General features: G+C 42.7%; 1 long non-coding RNA gene across 1 annotated transcript in view; it reads right to left on the bottom strand.

Annotated features, from left to right (window-relative positions):
- Nucleotides 1–5,314: 5,314 nt before the first annotated feature.
- The window catches only part of LOC132482062 (uncharacterized), a 32,463-nt gene continuing 19,049 nt past the window's right edge, over nt 5,315–18,728 (bottom strand). The window contains exon 3 of the long non-coding RNA XR_009530864.1: nt 5,315–8,888. This is a non-coding gene — a long non-coding RNA (uncharacterized LOC132482062). The remainder of the gene's footprint in view (nt 8,889–18,728) is intronic.

Genomic DNA, 18,728 nt, shown 5'->3' on the forward strand with positions numbered 1-18,728 from the left:
GATGGTTTGGACAATGACCCACAGGGACTGTTCCTGCTAAGCGTCTCCCTCCGTCTCACAGGTGGACTCAGTTTCTGCTTTCTCTTGCCTGAATCTTTAGGGATTCCCCTAACCTTCAATGGCAACTACTGAAGCTGTCAAAAAGCCCTTGTTCCCCACAGCCCTACATCCTAGGTTTACACTCTTTCCTGTCCTAGAATCAGCTAGAAATGGGTGTGACGATGGGGACTCCTCTGGCCTTGTGCCCTTCAGCTCTTCCTCACCTCTACACAGATCCCACTGCCAGCTATATTAGTTATGCTGCAGCCTAACTATGCATTACTATTACTCATGTATGTATGTATACACACACGTAGGTATGACAGATATGTATGTATGTGGGTGTGCACATGTGCAGACATATATAGCTATGTATATATTTGTGTGGGTGTGTATGTGGGTAAGTATGTATATGTCCCACCTCCTTGCTGGGGAGCAAATAAATTTTTTAAGTTGTCTACTTTATTAAGTGCCCTTAGAGAAGGATTAGATAAGCAGATATGGTTTGAAATGAGAGAAAAGAATGTCATCAGTGAACTGCTAAACTCTAGAACCACGGCTCTTTCCAGTCAACTGTCAATATTTCAAATGCCCCTATTTTTGAAATATCACTTTATTTTCCAAACAAACATCTACAAAGATCTGTTGATTTTATTTTCAAAACAAATGTTATGAAAGACCTAAACACAAGAAACTGACTCACAGGGACACGTGTCCTGTCAAAAAGACACGAAAACCTTTTTAAGGAGAAAAATACAAATAGATGATGCTATACAGGATTGTTTTTTATGAGTTTTCAGAAACACTTAGGAAAAAAGTGGGAACCAATGCTGAGGGGTCAACCAACCTCACCAGTGTCAGACATTCCACAGAATTCCCATGTGGCTGTGCATGCGTGATGCAAGGGGCAGGTTTGGAATCAAATAACCATGAGATGCATGTGAAAATGTATTACAGCATGCTTGTTGCAGAGAAATTAAACAAAGGGGGGGAAAGCCATTTGCAGGAAAAACAAAGGTGGAAACATATGGCAAAGCAGTGATCTCATCAAAGAAGAGAACAGTAAATAAATTACAAAGCAGCGGCAAGGTGGAGGAACAGAAAAAAGGCCCCACAGAAAACAGCCTTTCCTTGGAAAGAATTCATTATCTTGAAGGAAATTAAATAGAGGTCTTTTACTTTTAGACAGAAGAAGATTTCATATGGAAATGTCAGTTCCAACACAGATAGGAAAAAGGAAAGAAGGTGAATTAGTGTGCCCGCTGTCAGGAACACTTTTCTCTCTGCAGAATTTTTTGTTATTTATATTAAGTACTAAGCTTGTCAACAGTAACCAGATAAGGAGCCAGAATAATTACTTGGACCCAACAGTTCAGAACAGAGCCAAGGGCGCAGCTAGGTCATGTGTTGTATGAATCCCACAGAAAGATTTGGGGAAGACGCCCACCTATGAAGACTGAGTTTGATTTTTGTTTTTTTCCACCAGGGCCCCCGAACTACTCTCCAAATGCTGCTAAATGGTGAAATGCATCAAAGGCACGCATTAAATTCTCCTGCACAGGCTTTGGGTAGCACGCTGGTGATGTTCCTCCCTGCAAACGGAAGGCAGCTCTGTCCACCAGAAGGGCTGAGAGGACCAAGTGAATCACTGAGCAGAAAACAGCAGGAACACTTTCTGAGATGGGGAGGTGGCCCGTAAATGGGAGCTGCCTTTCCTTTTATCTTTCAGCTTTCTTCTGTAAAGAAAAGTGTATTTGACTAAAATTCCTGAAGTCCCCTTTTGTAGGGAGCATCTTAGTGAACTATAGAGCAAAAACCTCACGTCCAGGTGAGCAAGAAGAAATAAGAATATAATAATAATAATAATAATAAGCAGCTGAAGTATATATATTGGAAAATGCAATGGAGTAAGTTTGAGTAACTAGATATTATTAAACCCTTATGGGGTTTTTTGGGGGGGGGTTGGGGTTTTTTTTTTGCGGTACACGGGCCTCTCACTGTTGTGGCCTCTCCCGTTGCGGAGCACAGGCTCCGGATGCGCAGGCTCAATGGCCATGGCTCATGGGCCCAGCGGCTCCGCGGCATGTGGGATCTTCCCGGACCGGGGCACGAACCCGTGTCCCCTGCATCGGCAAGTGGACTCTCAACCACTGCGCCACCAGGGAAGCCCGACCCTTATGTTTTTATACCACTTCATGTTTATAAATCATCTTGTAAAATTATGAGATGAGATCAAAAATTATGATATATTTTACAAATGAGGGAATTGTTCCTTGGAGGGACACACCCCGGTCGTACACCAGATGGAAGGCAAAACTGAGATGTCCACTGCAGTTTCAGGAAAACTAACCTAGTGTTTCCACAAAGTCATGTCCCTCAGGAATTGGTGAAAGCAGAACTCTCCACGGCCCTCTAAAATACCTGCTTTTTTAAGGAGCTATATAATAACCCCATTCTAATGAAACTCTACCAACACATACCTAAAGAAAATTACCAGCTCTCTCATTATGGTTTGGGTGAAAGTCACTAATTCGTTGACACATAAAAATGGGAAGGTTTTTCTAAAAATAAGTCATTCAATTCTTGAGGCAAAAATGATTGATGTTGATGTTTGTGCTTCTTTGTTCATGAAAGAAGGTCACTTGTTTTCCATCACAAGGTAGCCCAAGGCTGGATAAGTAATCAAGTCTTTAAAGTGTATCCGCAGTTGGAAGGACCTTTCAGTAACTGCTTCCTGGCCAGGATGGACTAGGCAGCTCGCATGGTATTTGGACACAAAGAGGGACAAGATAAAATCCAAACTCGGTTTGTAAATAAACAGTGATATACATAAATATGGTTATGTAAATAAGCAGCGATGAGCCGGTCGGTAAATGTAATAATAGTGGATCAAGAAGACAGGAAGGAGGGAGCATCTCTGTCCGCCTCAACCAGGAAGGACACAATTTGAGATGCCAACCCAAAGGAAGGGAGTCTTAGCTGGTCCAAAGAACCAGATTCCAAACAATCAAGACAGAGGAAGGAGGAGGACCTGCTCAGTGAAGTCAACGGTGTGTGCAAAGGCAGAAGCACAACAAAACTCACGATCCTTGAAAACTGAGCATGTAAGCTGATTAGGCATTTGACACGTGGGTGGGTGCCAGTGAAGAAAGACAGCGATGCAGAATCATGGAGGGGGGCAAAAAGAGGGACCCTTCTTATACGTGCCCACCAGTGGCTATCCCTGTATTACAGGTAGGTATTATTTACCACTACCTTTTAAAATTATTTTTATTTAAATTAAAATTTTTATTTATTTTTAAATTTCTATTTCTAATCTGTAATTTGAAGATCAGAGATCAACACTTAAAAAGAGGAAGGAAGGGGCTTCCCTGGTGGCGCAGTGGTTGAGAGTCCGCCTGCCGATGCGGGGGACACGGGTTCGTGCCCCAGTCCGGGAAGATCCCACATGCCGCGGAGCAGCTGGGCCCGTGAGCCATGGCCGCTGAGCCTGCGCGTCCGGAGCCTGTGCTCCGCAACGGGAGAGGCCGCAACAGTGAGAGGCCCGCGTACCGCAAAAAAAAAAAAAAAAAAAAAAAAGAGGAAGGAAGAAGGAGGGATGGAAAGGGGTGGCGAGAGATAGAGAGAGAGAGCGAGAATGAGAATAACAGATCTTCTATTAACTCCAGATGCTGAATACACAGTTACTGGAGCTTATCGATGGACTAACACAAGGCATATCACCATCACTGAAAAAAAAACTATACCAAGGGGCAAAAGACAGGTGTTTCAAGGTTCCCAAGGTTCTTCTATCTTGCTGGGAATACAGGAGACCACACACAATAAGGTCTCATGGCCAAGCCAGTAAATTCATGCCACAGGGTAAAAGCATCACCAAGAAGCATTCCCAAGAATGCACAGGGCAAAGACGGGTGCCAAGGCAGACACTGATGGAGAAGTAGGACACGTGGAATTTGATGAAGGGTGAGGTCGGAGGCCAGGGTCTGTACACAAGGAAGATAGTATCAACAAAAGCTTTGAAGGCAAGTCGCCTATAAGATGTGCGCCATCTATACCAGAAGTGATGAGATGCTGAGTTGATCACTTTTAAGACAGTGGAGAAGATGCAGTAGAGAGACACTCTTAGATGCCATGACATTTTGATGATGTGACCTTAAGAACTAGCGTCAACCAGGGCTGGGGGAGCAAAGTGGCAGGAAATGTTCACATGGATAACTTGAGCAAGTATTTATTACACCAGTTAAGTACCAAGGTCTCAGCACTGGGGGTGGTCTTGGAGATAACACAGATGAAGGAAACATGATCTGGTCTGTAAGGAACTCAGAGTGTCACAGAGACACACTGGAAAGAAACCACAACTCGACGCATGAAGCCACAGAAGAGAACTCAGAGCGATGAAGCTAGCTTAGCAGGCGACGGCAGAGGAAGCGTTACGTGTGATGGGTGAGGTTGGTAGTGGGCGCCTAGGATGAGGGAACAAGACAGAGGGGGAAGCAGGCGGTACAACCGAGGGAACCACGTGTGCGAATAAGGCCTGAATGGAAGAACACGGATGGTGGAACAGGAGCAAACAGCTCTGAAACTGGGTGCACCGCACGCACACAGGAGCACGGGATGCTGCCGCAAACAGGGCCGGGGTCTGAGACGGCTTAGACCCCACTAGACCTGGCAGAAAGCCAGTGATGGAAGCAAAGTGCTCAGCTCAGAGGCATCGTGGTGATTAAAAGTGCGGGCTTTGGGATCATACAGCTCTTTGGCTCAGGCTGGTCCAATTCTCAGCCGTATAACCTTGGGCAAGTTACCGAACGCTGGTAAATTTTAGGTTCCTGATCTCAAAAGGGACAAAATTAACTGCGCACCTCTTGTCCAGGCTGTTGGGCAGAACACATGGTACTGTGATGTCTAGTGTCGAGTGGAATAGCTAGCTCGCAGTGGGTCCGTAGTAAACTGTTTCGAAAATTATTAAAACGCCACACATTTGCACAGAAAGATGGAAATAGGGGTTCCTGTGGATTCTGGAGTAGAAATTCATGTTGAGGTGCCTGGCAGGGTGTAGCATCCAGGGAGACCCGTGCCAGGACACAGAAAGGCACTGACTCAGACGGTTTCAAAGCAACCCCAGGGAAAGGCACGGCATGCAGCCTGGAAGGTACCGGCAGGAAGCATGTTTCTGGATCTAGGACACACAGGTAGATTCATAAAATAACCCAAACACGGGCCTAGAGCCAGAATGTCCGCAAAGAAACTATGCAGTAAACCAAGAGAGAGGAACACAGGGTATTTTTAATTTTACAACAACCAGAGGATTAAACTGTATTTAAAGATAATCCATTAAGGCTCCAACCTCTTAAAATCATCTGACATTCTACACCAAACTGTGACTACTCTACTAGTTTTGTTTTTGTTTTTATTGACTATTTTTTTGAGAGTTTTAGGTTCACAATAAATTTGAGAGGAAGGTACAGGGATTTCATATGTACATTCGGCCCCTGCAGATGTATAGTCTCCTCCATTATCAACCAGAGGTGACTGATTTCAATCGACGAACCTACACTGACACGGCATTATCACCCAAATCCGTAGTACATTAGGGTTCACTCTTGGTGTTGTATATTCTGTGGGTTTGGACAAGTATCCACCATTATAGTATCATTAAGAGTATTTTCACTGCCCTGAATTTCCTCTGTGCTCTGTTTACTCATCCCTCCTGCTTCACCTCCCCAGCCCCAACCCTTGGCAACCAGTGACCTTTTTACTGTAGCCACAGTTTTTCCTTTTCCAGAATGTCCTCTAGGTGGAATCATACAGCATGTAGCCTTTTCAGATGGGTTTCTTTCACTGAGTAACATGCATTTAAGGTTCTTCCATGTTTTTTCATAGTTTGAGAGCTCATCTCTTTTTGGCATTAAATAACATTCCACTGCCTGGATACACCACCGTCTACGTATCCATTCACCTACTGAAGGACATCTTGGTTGCATCTGGGTTTTGGCAATTATGAATACAGCTGCTACTAAGACCCATGTGCAGGTTTCTGTGTGGATGTCTACCTTAGGATAGACACAAGGAGCACACTTGCTGGACTGTATGATGAGAATATGTTGCTTTGTAAGAAACCACCAAACTGTCTTCTGAACTGGCTGCACCCTTTTACATTCCCACCAGCAATGGATGAGAGTTCCTGTTGCTCCACTTCCTCATCAACATTTCGTGCTGTCAGTGTTTTGGATTCGCACCATGTTAACGTTGTGTAGCGCGATCTCATTATTGTTTGAATTTGCATTTCCTTGATGACATATGCGTGTCTGCCATCTGTATGAGTTTCAACTGACAGAGATTCCTTGAAGTGTAACAGAAATACCTGGATAGATATGAAAGAGAAGCTGTGTTTACAGTCACAACATTTTGCTCTCCTTATGACTTGTTTAATGGGATTTGAAAGCAGGTGGACCTTCTGCCAAGAGAAGGACAGCAATAAACTCAGACACCAGGCCACAGAGGGGCTGCAACAACTGCATGGAGTGTGGGCAGCAGCACCCTGATTTGAAGAGGCTATGACTGCTTCTTGACAGTGTGGACAAGGACAAACGAATAGCCCTAGTGAATCACCAAATACCGCAACAACTTTTATTCAGCTCTATCTGAAATTCTGAACTTAGCAGAACACACTGGTCTACGAAACACAAAAGAATATTCACTATGATTGTGAGGAACAAGTTGCCTAGGAATAGTAAGCCACATCTCTACTAGAATCTTATTAAAAGGCTGAAGAAACAAATTCTTGGGTCTTGCAGTCACTGTAGACTCCCTATCAAGCCACTTAAAAAATGGATTCTAACGAGTTCTCCACTGTAGAAAGGTATGCACTTTTGCTATCGCCAGAGCAGCAGGAAGCTCTAAAAGTAACGCTTCTTGAAATTAATTTAGTATACTTATTTCCTCATTACTTTGAAATCTGAAATTGATCCTATCAGGGATATTAGAGTGTACATTTTATTGAAAAAAAGTTTTATTCCTGGGAAGTGTAACTCCATTGCTTGTGCAAAAGCCAAAATGTGACTTTTTAGAAAAATCATCTCAGAAATGTCTATTTGGAAAATTAGAACTGGATGTCAGAGCCACCTACTCCTAAAATACATCTTTTTTTTTAGATGAAAAAATATGAAGAACCACCAAAATATAAAAATAATGGAACAATATTCAGATGAAATGTATTAGACAACTAAATATTCTTTCACTGCAGCTTATGTATAACATATTCCTTTTTTAATATGTATTTCATTTATTATTATTTGGGCTGCATCGGGTCTCAGTCGCGGCACGCAGGATCTTTCATGATGGCGCCCGGGCTCTTCGTTATGGCGCACAGGCTTCTCTCTAGTTGTGGCGTGCACGTTTTCTCTCTCTAGTTGTGGCGCACAGACTCCAGAGCGTGTGGGCTCAGTAGTTGTGATACGTGGGCTTAGCTGCCCTTCGGCATGCTGGATTTTAGTTCCCCGGCCAGGGACTGAACTCATGTCCCCTGCACTGGAAAGCGGATTCTTTACCACTGGACCACCAGGGAAGTCCCACACATAACATATTCTTCTTAAAAAATCACACTGCTTGTCCAAGGTTATCATATTTTAAAGTCTCTCCTGTTTTTCGAGAAACAGAAATATACAATCACCATTATGCAAGTCATATTAAAAATTCACTGCTCGTGGTAAATTGTGAAGTGGGTTATTTGAAAGATTTCCTTTCAAGGGGACAGTGGAGGATGGGAGATAATCAAGCCCCGCCCCTTCAAGCAGAAAGGCAGAGAAAAGACCTCTGAAGAAAGGCCAAGTGCGGTGGTCAACCCTGCCACCAAGCCCAGGGCTAACTTCAGGGAAATTTTCCACTACCATATGGTTTGGGGACAGCAACATAGTTCCAAATTCCTATTAGTTTTCTTAAAATGTTGATGGCTTGGATGTCCGAGAGCTAGCTGTGTGTGAGGTTCCCAGGAGTCGGAAGTTGCCACTTGGTTCTTACATCATATGCTGGTTTGAGATCCAAAGGAAGAACTTCATTAATCTTGTAAACAGGTAGAAGCACAGGGCAAAATACCTCAGTGATGTATAGATAGATAACAAGATTAAAGGCACTGATTTATCCTTGGAGAAAAATAACCAAAGTGGTCTGTAAACACTATGAATTGTAAAAGTGTAGAACCTGGCATGGTTATAAAACTTCCCTAGTCCCACGATAACTGCATAACTTTATCAATCTGTGCATTAACCTGGTACATCGACGACATCGCTTTTGATTAGTAAGCAAAGCTGGTGTCTTGGGGCCATCTGATGCTTGATGCATAGGCGCAACTCAACTCAGCCAGGTGGTTTATGCTCCCTTGAATGCACACAGGAAAATCAGTAGCTGCTTGGTATTATAAAAAGCACCTCTCTGTTAAGGAGTCCAACTCCATATACAGCTATTTTTTTGCCATGTAGGTGATGCAATGCTCAGAAACCGATACCTTTAGGTAAGAAAAACACATTGAAAGCCTAACGGACTCAGGAAGGCTCAGAGTTCTCTCATTTTGGGGGTGACAACTGAGCTTTCGCAGATGAGCATTCTAAGCAGGTGACAAGGGACTTAGCAATTAACGTTCATTGTTATGTGTGCAGTGGTTTTCACCCAGGTAATGAGCCAGAATTTTATAGGGCTTCTTAAAATCGTTTCATCAGGTCATCCTTGGTTGGTCTCATAATCCCACTATTCCAGAAAGTGTATCATGAAGCTTTGGACATTTCCGTGTTGTAAGACATTCCACACTGATCAGATTAACTCAAAATGGACTCTGATGAGCATGACTGTTTCAGCATCTGTAGTAGAGAGGCGTCAAAACATACTGATTAATTTGAGCAAAACCAGACTTTGATAAGCTCTCCCTACCTCCCTCGTTCTTTCAAGCAGGTACAATGGGGAGTCGATTCTCTCCAAATACTGAATGAGTTTAAGCTCCTTATTCAGAGGAAATGTTTGGTTTCCATGATGTTTCATTCTGTATTTCCATTTCAGCATGAATATCGCAGCTTACTATGTGTCCTCTCCAAGTGAAATGGAGCAGGACCCTATGGCCCCTTCCCCTCCATGTCCTCCCCCTGCCTTTTGTCTGTGGAAACACTTTAGCCAAAGAATAAGTTTAATCAGAGAAGTAAGATAATGCAGAAGCGAAAGAAAACAGTCAAAGGAGACCCAATAATAATAGTTTAGTCATTAAGCAAAGTCAAGGACCTTTTAGTTCCTCCTCAAGGGCTATAGATCCTATTCTGAGCCACATCCTGTGAGCTGTCTTATAGATACGGAAAGCCCCAGCAGGTGGAAGAAGTTAACTGCGTGATGACCAGACCGTAGTCATTACATAAGCTGCCACAATTCCGAGAACTGGCCTCAAAGAAATGGAAACAAACTGACCCTGGAACTGGAGATTAACTGTACTTAAAACAATCAAGAGGATGCTGGTCAAACCACCGATGACCAATTTCAAGATGACGGTCAGAGCTGACTGTGCTGTTTCTACAATGCAGTCCCCTCCCTCCGCCTATAAAAGCTCTTGCCCACTGATTGTCTGGGGAGAGGGGCGGAGTCAGCTTCTGGACAGAAGTCCACCCTCCTCCCCAGTTGCCAGCATCCAAAATAAAGCAAACTTCCCTTTCCGTCAACCCTGCCTCTTTATTGGCTTTTCAGTGGCGAGCAGCCGGACCCCACTTTCGGTTACACAAGGACACAATTCCTGATTGATACTCAAGCTCCTTTTTGTTCTGTAGTCAGTTATTAATTCACTCAAGGTTCTTTGTGTGTCCAATACGTGTTCATTTCTTTGCTAAGTGCTGGGGATGCAAAGACAAGTACCGCATGGTTTCTGCTCTCCAGTCTAGCACGAGAGAAAGACTTGCAAACAAGTAATTCCAGTACAATGTGCTATGAATCATGATAAAGGAATGTGTGTGGTGCACTAAGAATACAGAGTAGGGACAGCCAGCGTGTCTTGGGAGAATCTGGAAAGAGAACTGGAAGGCACTAAATGTCTCTTAATTGACCCCCTTCCTCAGACAATGTCTGGGGAAATTTGCTAACCTTTCTTTTTTCAAACTAGGTAATAATAACAGTATGAACTTCTTGGACTCCAACTCCTAACAATAGGAGTTATACTTTTCTTTTTTGAGTAACAGGGGCCCACTGTTTGCCAAGGAGCCATTTGGGACAGCCAAACACATTTCCAACATCAGGAGTGAGACCACTGCAATTTTGAAATCAAGGAAAGTGTCAGTATATTTTGCAAAGAGTTTTTCTGAGACTTGTAAATGAAGGAATCTCTAATACATCAAAATCAATCTCTGGGGCTTCCCTGGTGGCGCGGTGGTTGGGAGTCTGCCTGCCGATGCTAGGGGACGCGGGTTCGTGCCCCGGGTCAGGAGGATCCCGCATGCTGCGGGGCGGCTGGGCCCGTGAGCCATGGCCGCTGAGCCTGCGTGTCTGGAGCCTGTGCTCTGCAACGGGAGAGGCCACAGCAGTGAGAGGCCCGCGTACAGCAAAAAAAAGAAAAAGAAAATCAATCTCTGACTTTCACCTACAATATATGACAAACAAAACTGAATACTCCAGTCTCCTGGACAACACATTCGATCTTCAGGGTACCGTACAATCCCTGGATTCCTCAAGGAGGTAAAGCCATCAATGCTGGGTAATAGGAACGTCTACTGTCCTTGGTTTCACTCTGATGGATGTCAATGGAAACATTCCACTTTCCAAGAGCTGCACTTCTGATGGAGGCATCCTAGAATAATAACTCCAATGATGAGGAGACGTGCTTACTATTGTCACAGAAACATACCCACATCCATGGATTCATATGTGTACTGAACACAGACTTCCAGTAAAGCCAGACTACTGGCTGAGAAGTACCTTAGTCATTCTGGGGCATGTATATCCTAGGTTATGCAGACCTTAATGCCAAAATCAGATTTGACATTGGCTGAGAAAGTCTCAACCAAGAAGACAGCACCAAGGCCTGTCAGAGCAACTACAGGTCAGATTTCTTGGTCAATGTCAAATTTCCTTTTGGACAGAGGTCTCATAAATGTCGTCATCAGGCATGTCATATCCAGCAGGGTCCATGTTGCCCTGCATGGTGTTAAGAGAACTAGTACTGAGACAGCTGATAAAGCTGTTGATCTGCTTTCTTTATTTTTTTATAAATTTATTTACTTTTGGCTGTGTTGGGTCTTCATTGCTGCACGCGGACTCTCTCCAGTTGTGGCGAGCAGGGACTACTCTTTGTTGCGGTGCACGTGCTTTCATTGCGGTGGCTTTCCTTGTTGCAGAGCACGGGCTCTAGGTGCGCGGGCTTCAGTAGTTATGGCGTGTCGGCTCAGTAGTTGTGGCTCATGGGCTCTAGAGCACAGGCTCAGTAGTTCTGGCGCACAGGCTTAGTTGCTCCGCGGCATGTGGGATCCTCCCAGACCAGGGCTCGAACCCATGTCCCCTGCATTGGAAGGTGGATTCTTAACCACTGCGCCACCATGGAAGTCTCTCTGTTTTCTAAATTTAATTTCCTAAATAACAACTGCTAGCATTCACGAGAAGGTGCTTTCAGGAACCAAAACAGTGATGACATGTTGCCTGCATAAATGAATCAGATGAGATGATGAGACCTCGGTATTGCAAAACTTAGGTGGGTCACGTGGAAACACAGCATAGTTCTGTTTTAAAGATTTCTTATTATCATAGCAAAACTAAGAAATTCTCTCAGCTTAAGAATGTCAAGAAGCATACTGCTTACTTACATGGTGTCCAACACGACTCCAAAGCAACCCCTGAAAGCCCAAGGTGGGCACTATACTCAATTCCCTTTAGAAGGAAAACAGCCTTCCATAGCCTCAGTTCCTTATCAGCAGGAGATGGTATAATTTATCATCCAAACCAGGACACATGAGAGGGAAAGGGGGTGGGCTTATCAGCTGGGTCAATGGGCAACAGGTGTCAGCTGCAACTGTCCTGGGTAAACAGAAAGTTACCCCAGTTGTCAGAAACAAGCTGGTTGGTTCCATTCAGTCATTTTTGCCCCTGACCACACATTAGAATCATCTTTGGAGAAAACACACATACACAAGCGTACACCTATATCTACATATGCATACACGTTTCCATGCACAAATACATATGCATATACATATACTGAGATGTCTAAGCCCTACTCCAGACCAATTAAACAAGATTTCTAAAAATGGAATGAACCTTGGGCATCGACAATTTTTCAAAGCCCCCCAAGTGATACAAATAAGCAGCTGGGCTGAGAACCACTGAACTGGACACTCTCCAAAGCTTTTCCAGATCTCAAATTCTGGGAGTATAATTCCTGGGAATGAAGTTCCCACCCTTGCTATGGTCAAACTTTTAGTCTCCTTTCTAGAACACAGAATACTTCATACCAGTACGATAATAACCAACACGTATTTATGAAGAGTTTATACTTTACAAACTACTTTCTCAACATCATCTTTTTTTTTTTCCTCACATTAACTCCATGAGAAAGTCAGGTTGGTTTTTCTTATAATTGACTTTCTACAGGTGAGGAAATTGAGGTTTCAAAGACCAAATCAGGTACCAGGCATCTTATACAAGAAGCAGAGGGCTGCCGCTGCAGGCTCGCCCCGCACTCCGTGCCCCCCCCCTCCCGCCCGGCCTGAGTGAGCCAGAGTCCCCGAAGAGGCTGCTCCTTTAACCCTGTCCTGTCTGAGCGAAGAACAGACGCCCTCCGGCGACCTACACGCAGAGGCGGGGCCAGATCCAAAGCTGAGACCCAGGAGCTGTGAGAACAAAGAAGAGAAAGGGAAACCTCTCCCAGCAGCCTCAGAAGCAGCGGATTAAAGCTCCACAATCAACTTCATGTACCCTGCATCTGTGGAATACATGAATAGACAACAAATCATCCCAAATTGAGGAGCCAGGAGTCAGTGCTGTGCCTCTGAGGTGGGAGAGCGAACTTCAGGACACTGGTCCACAAGAGACCTCCCAGCTCCACATAATATCAAACGGAGAAAATCTTCCAGAGATCTCCATCTCAACACCAGCACCCAGCTTCACTCAACGACCAGCAATCTACAGTGCTGGACACCCTATGCCAAACAACTAGCAAGACAGGAACACAACGCCACCCATTAGCAGAGAGGCTGCCTCAAATCATAAAAAGTCCGCAAACACCCCAAAACACACCACCAGACGTGGACCTGCCCACCAGAAAGACAAGATCCAGCCTCATCCACCAGAACACAGGCAGTAGTCCCCTCCACCAAGAAGTCTACACAACCCACTAAACCAACCTTAGCCACTGGGGACAGACACCAAAAACAACGGGAACTACGAACCTGCAGCCTGCAAAAAGGAGACCCCAAACACAGTAACATAAGCAAAATGAGAAGACAGAAAAACACACAGCAGGAGAAGGAGCAAGATAAAAACCCACCAGACCTAACAAATGAAGAGGTAATAGGCAGTCTATCTGAAAAAGAATTCAGAATAATGATGGTAAAGATGATCCAAAATCTTGGAAATAGAATAGACAAAATGCAAGAAACAGTTAACAAGGACCTAGAAGAACTAAAGACGAATCAAGCATCAATTAAAAACACAATAAATGAAATAAAAAATACTCTAGATGGGATCAATAGCAGAATAACTGAGGCAGAAGAACGGATAAGTGAGGTGGAAGATAAAATAGTGGAAATAACTGATGCACAGCAAAATAAAGAAAAAAGAATGAAAAGAACAGAGGACAGTCTCAGAGACCTCTGGGACAACATTAAACGCACCAACATTCGAATTATAGGGGTTCCAGAAGAAGAAGAGAAAAAGAAAGGGACTGAGAAAATATTTGAAGAGATTATAGTTGAAAACTTCCCTAATATGGGAAAGGAAATAGTTAATCAAGTCCAGGAGGCACAGAGAGTCCCATACAGAATAAATCCAAGGAGAAATACACCAACACACATATTAATCAAACTGTCAAAAATTAAACACAAAGAAATCATATTACAAGCAGCAAGGCAGGGCCTCCCTGGTGGCGCAAGTGGTTAAGAGTCCGCCTGCCCATGCAGGGGGTGCGGGTTCGTGCCCCGGTCTGGGAGGATCCCATATGCCGCGGGGCGGCTGGGCCCGTGAGCCATGGCCGCTGGGCCTGCGCATCCGGAGCCTGTGCTCCGCAACGGGAGAGGCCACAGCAGTGAGAGGCCCACATACCGCAAAAAGAAAAAAAAAAAAAAAAAAGCAGCAAGGCAAAAACAACAAATAACACACAAGGGAATCCCCATCAGGATAACAGCTGATCTCTCAGCAGAAACTCTACAAGCCAGAAGGGAGTGGCAGGACATACTTAAAGTGATGAAGGAGAAAAACCTGCAACCAAGATTACTCTACCCAGCAAGGATCTCATTCAGATGTGATGGAGAAATTAAAACCTTTACAGACAAGCAAAAGCTGAGAGAGTTCAGCACCACCAAACCAGCTTTACAACAAATGCTAAAGGAACTTCTCTAGGCAAGAAACACAACAGAAGGAAAAGAACTACAATAACGAACCCAAAACAATTAAGAAAATGGGAATAGGAACATACATATCAATAATTACCTTAAATGTAAATGGATTAAATGCTCCCACCAAAAGACACAGACTGGCTGAATGGATACAAAAACAAGACCCATATATATGCTGTCTACAAGAGACCCACTTCAGACCTAGAGACACATACAGACTGAAAGTAAGGGGATGGAAAAACATATTCCATGCAAATGGAAACCAAAAGAAAGCTGGAGTAGCAATTCTCATATCAGACAAAATAGACTTTAAAATAAAGACTACTAGAAGAGACAAAGAAGGACACTACATAATGATCAAGGGATCAATCCAAGAAGAAGATATAACAATTGTAAATATTTATGCACCAAACATAGGAGCACCTCAATACATCAGGGAAATATTAACAGCCATAAAAGGAGAAATCGACAGTAACACAATCATAGTAGGGGACTTTAACACCCCACTTTCACCAATGGACAGGTCATCCAAAATGAAAATAAATAAGGAAACACAAGCTTTAAATGATACATTAAACAAGATGGACTTAATTGATATTTATAGGACATTCCATCCAAAAACAACAGAATACACATTTTTCTCAAGTGCTCATGGAACATTCTCCAGGATAGATCATATCTTGGGTCACAAATCAAGCCTTGGTAAATTTAAGAAAATTGAAATTGTATCAAGTATCTTTTCCGACCACAATGCTATGAGACTAGATATCAATTACAGGAAAAGAGCTGTAAAACATACAAACACATGGAGGCTAAACAATACACTACTTAATAACGAAGTGATCACTGAAGAAATCAAAGAGGAAATTAAAAAATACCTAGAAACAAATGACAATGGAGACACGACGACCCAAAACCTATGGGATGCAGCAAAAGCAGTTCTAAGAGGGAAGTTTATGGCAATACAATCCCACCTTAAGAAACAGGAAATATCTCGAATAAACAACCTAACCTTGCACCTAAAGCAATTAGAGAAAGAAGAACAAAAACATCCCAAAGTTAGCAGAAGGAAAGAAATCATAAAAATCAGATCAGAAATAAATGAAAAAGAAATGAAGGAAACGATAGCAAAGATCAATAAAACTAAAAGCTGGTTCTTTGAGAAGATAAACAAAATTGATAAACCATTAGCCAGACTCACCAAGAAAAAAAGGGAGAAGACTCAAATCAATAGAATTAGAAATGAAAAAGGAGAAGTAACAACTGACACTGCAAAAATACAAAAGATCATGAGAGATTACTATAAGCAACTCTATGCCAATAAAATGGACAACCTGGAAGAAATGGACAAATTCTTAGAAATGCACAACCTGCCAAGACTGAATCAGGAAGAAATAGAAAATATGAACAGACCAATCACAAGCACTGAAATTGAAACTGTGATTAAAAATCTTCCAACAAACAAAAGCCCAGGACCAGATGGCTTCACAGGCGAATTCTATCAAGCATTTAGAGAAGAGCTAACACCTGTCCTTCTCAAACTCTTCCAAAATATAGCAGAGGGAGGAACACTCCCAAACTCATTCTACGAGGCCACCATCACCTTGATACCAAAACCAGACAAGGATGTCACAAAGAAAGAAAACTACAGGCCAATATCACTGATGAACATAGATGCAAAAATCCTCAACAAAATACTAGCAAACAGAATCCAACAGCACATTAAAAGGATCATACACCATGATCAAGTGGGGTTTATTCCAGGAATGCAAGGATTCTTCAATATACGCAAATCAATCAATGTGATACACCATATTAACAAACTGAAGGAGAAAAACCATATGATCATCTCAATAGATGCAGAGAAAGCTTTCGACAAAATTCAACACCCATTTATGATAAAAACCCTGCAGAAAGTAGGCATAGAGGGAACTTTCCTCAACATAATAAAGGCCATATATGACAAACCCACAGCCAGCATCGTCCTCAATGGTGAAAAACTGAAACCATTTCCACTAAGATCAGGAACAAGACAAGGTTGCCCACTCTCACCACTCTTATTCAACATAGTTTTGGAAGTTTTAGCCACAGCAGTCAGAGAAGAAAAGGAAATAAAAGGAATCCAAATGGGAAAAGAAGAAGTAAAGCTGTCACTGTTTGCAGATGACATGATACCATACATAGAGAATCCTAAAGATGCTACCAGAAAACTACTAGAGCTAATCAATGAATTTGGTAAAGTTGCAGGATACAAAATTAATGCACAGAAATCTCTGGCATTCCTATATACTAATGATGAAAAATCTGAAAGTGAAATCAAGGAAACACTCCCATTTACCATTGCAACAAAAAGAATAAAATATCTAGGAATAAACCTACCTAAGGAGACAAAAGACCTGTATGCAGAAAATTATAAGACACTGATGAAAGAAATTAAAGATGATACAAATAGATGGAGAGATGTACCATGTTCTTGGATTGGAAGAATCAACATTGTGAAAATGACTCTACTACCCAAAGCAATCTACAGATTCAATGCAATACCTATCAAACTACCAATGGCATTTTTCACAGAACTAGAACCAAAAATTTCACAATTTGTATGGAAACACAAAAGACCCCGAATAGCCAAAGCAATCTTGAGAACGAAAAACGGAGCTGGAGGAATCAGGCTCCCTGACTTCAGACTATACTACAAAGCTACAGTAATCAAGACAGTATGGTACTGGCACAAAAACAGAAAGATAGATCAATGGAACAGGATAGAAAGCCCAGAGATAAACCCACGCACATATGGTCACCTTATCTTTGATAAAGGAGGCAGGAATGTACAGTGGAGAAAGGACAGTCTCTTCAATAAGTGGTGCTGGGAAAACTGGACAGGGACATGTAAAAGTATGAGATTAGATCACTCCCTAACACCATACACAAAAATTAGCTCAAAATGGATTAAAGACCTAAATGTAAGGCCAGACACTATCAAACTCCTAGAGGAAAACATAGGCAGAACACTCTATGACATAAATCACAGCAAGATCCTTTTTGACCCACCTCCTAGAGAAATGGAAATAAAGACAAAAATAAACACATGGGACCTAATGAAACTTCAAAGCTTTTGCACAGCAAAGGAAACCATAAACAAGACGAAAAGACAACCCTCAGAATGGGAGAAAATATTTGCAAATGAAGCAACTGACAAAGGATTAATCTCCAAAATTTATAAGCAGCTCATGCAGCTCAATAGCAAAAAAACAAACAACCCAATCCAAAAATGGGCAGAAGACCTAAATAGACATTTCTCCACAGAAGATATACAGACAGCCAACAAACACATGAAAGGATGCTCAACATCTTTACTCATTAGAGAAATGCAAATCAAAACTACAATGAGATATCATCTCACACCAGTCAGAATGGCCATCATCAAAAAATCTAGAAACAATAAATGCTGGAGAGGGTGTGGAAAAAAGGGAACACTCTTGCACTGCTGGTGGGAATGTGAATTGGTACAGCCACTATGGAGAACGGTATGGAGGTTCCTTAAAAAACTACAAATAGAACTACCATATGACCCAGCAATCCCACTCCTGGGCATATACCCTGAGAAAACAATAATTCAAAAAGAGACAGGTACCAAAATGTTCATAGCAGCCCTATTTACAATAGCCCGGAGATGGAAACAACCTAAGTGTCCATCATCGGATGAATGGATAAAGAAGATGTGGCACATATATACAATGGAATATTACTCAGCCATAAAAAGAAATGAAATTGAGTTATTTGTAGTGAGATGGATGGACCTAGAGACTGTCATACAGAGTGAAGTAAGTCAGAAAGAGAAAGACAAATACTGTATGCTGACACATATATATGGAATTTAAGAAAAAAATGTCATCAAGAACATAGGGGTAAGACAGGAATAAAGACACAGACCTACTAGAGCATGGACTTGAGGATATGGGGAGGGGGAAGGGTAAGCTGTGACAAAGTGAAAGAGCGGCATGGACATATATACACTACCAAACGTAAGGTAGATAGCTAGTGGGAAGCAGCCGCATAGCACAGGGAGATCAGCTAGGTTCTTTGTGACCGCCTGGAGGGGTGGGATAGGGAGGGTGGGAGGGAGACGCA

Source organism: Mesoplodon densirostris, chromosome X (assembly GCF_025265405.1).
Source record: "Mesoplodon densirostris isolate mMesDen1 chromosome X, mMesDen1 primary haplotype, whole genome shotgun sequence".
Taxonomy (NCBI): Eukaryota; Metazoa; Chordata; class Mammalia; order Artiodactyla; family Ziphiidae; genus Mesoplodon; species Mesoplodon densirostris.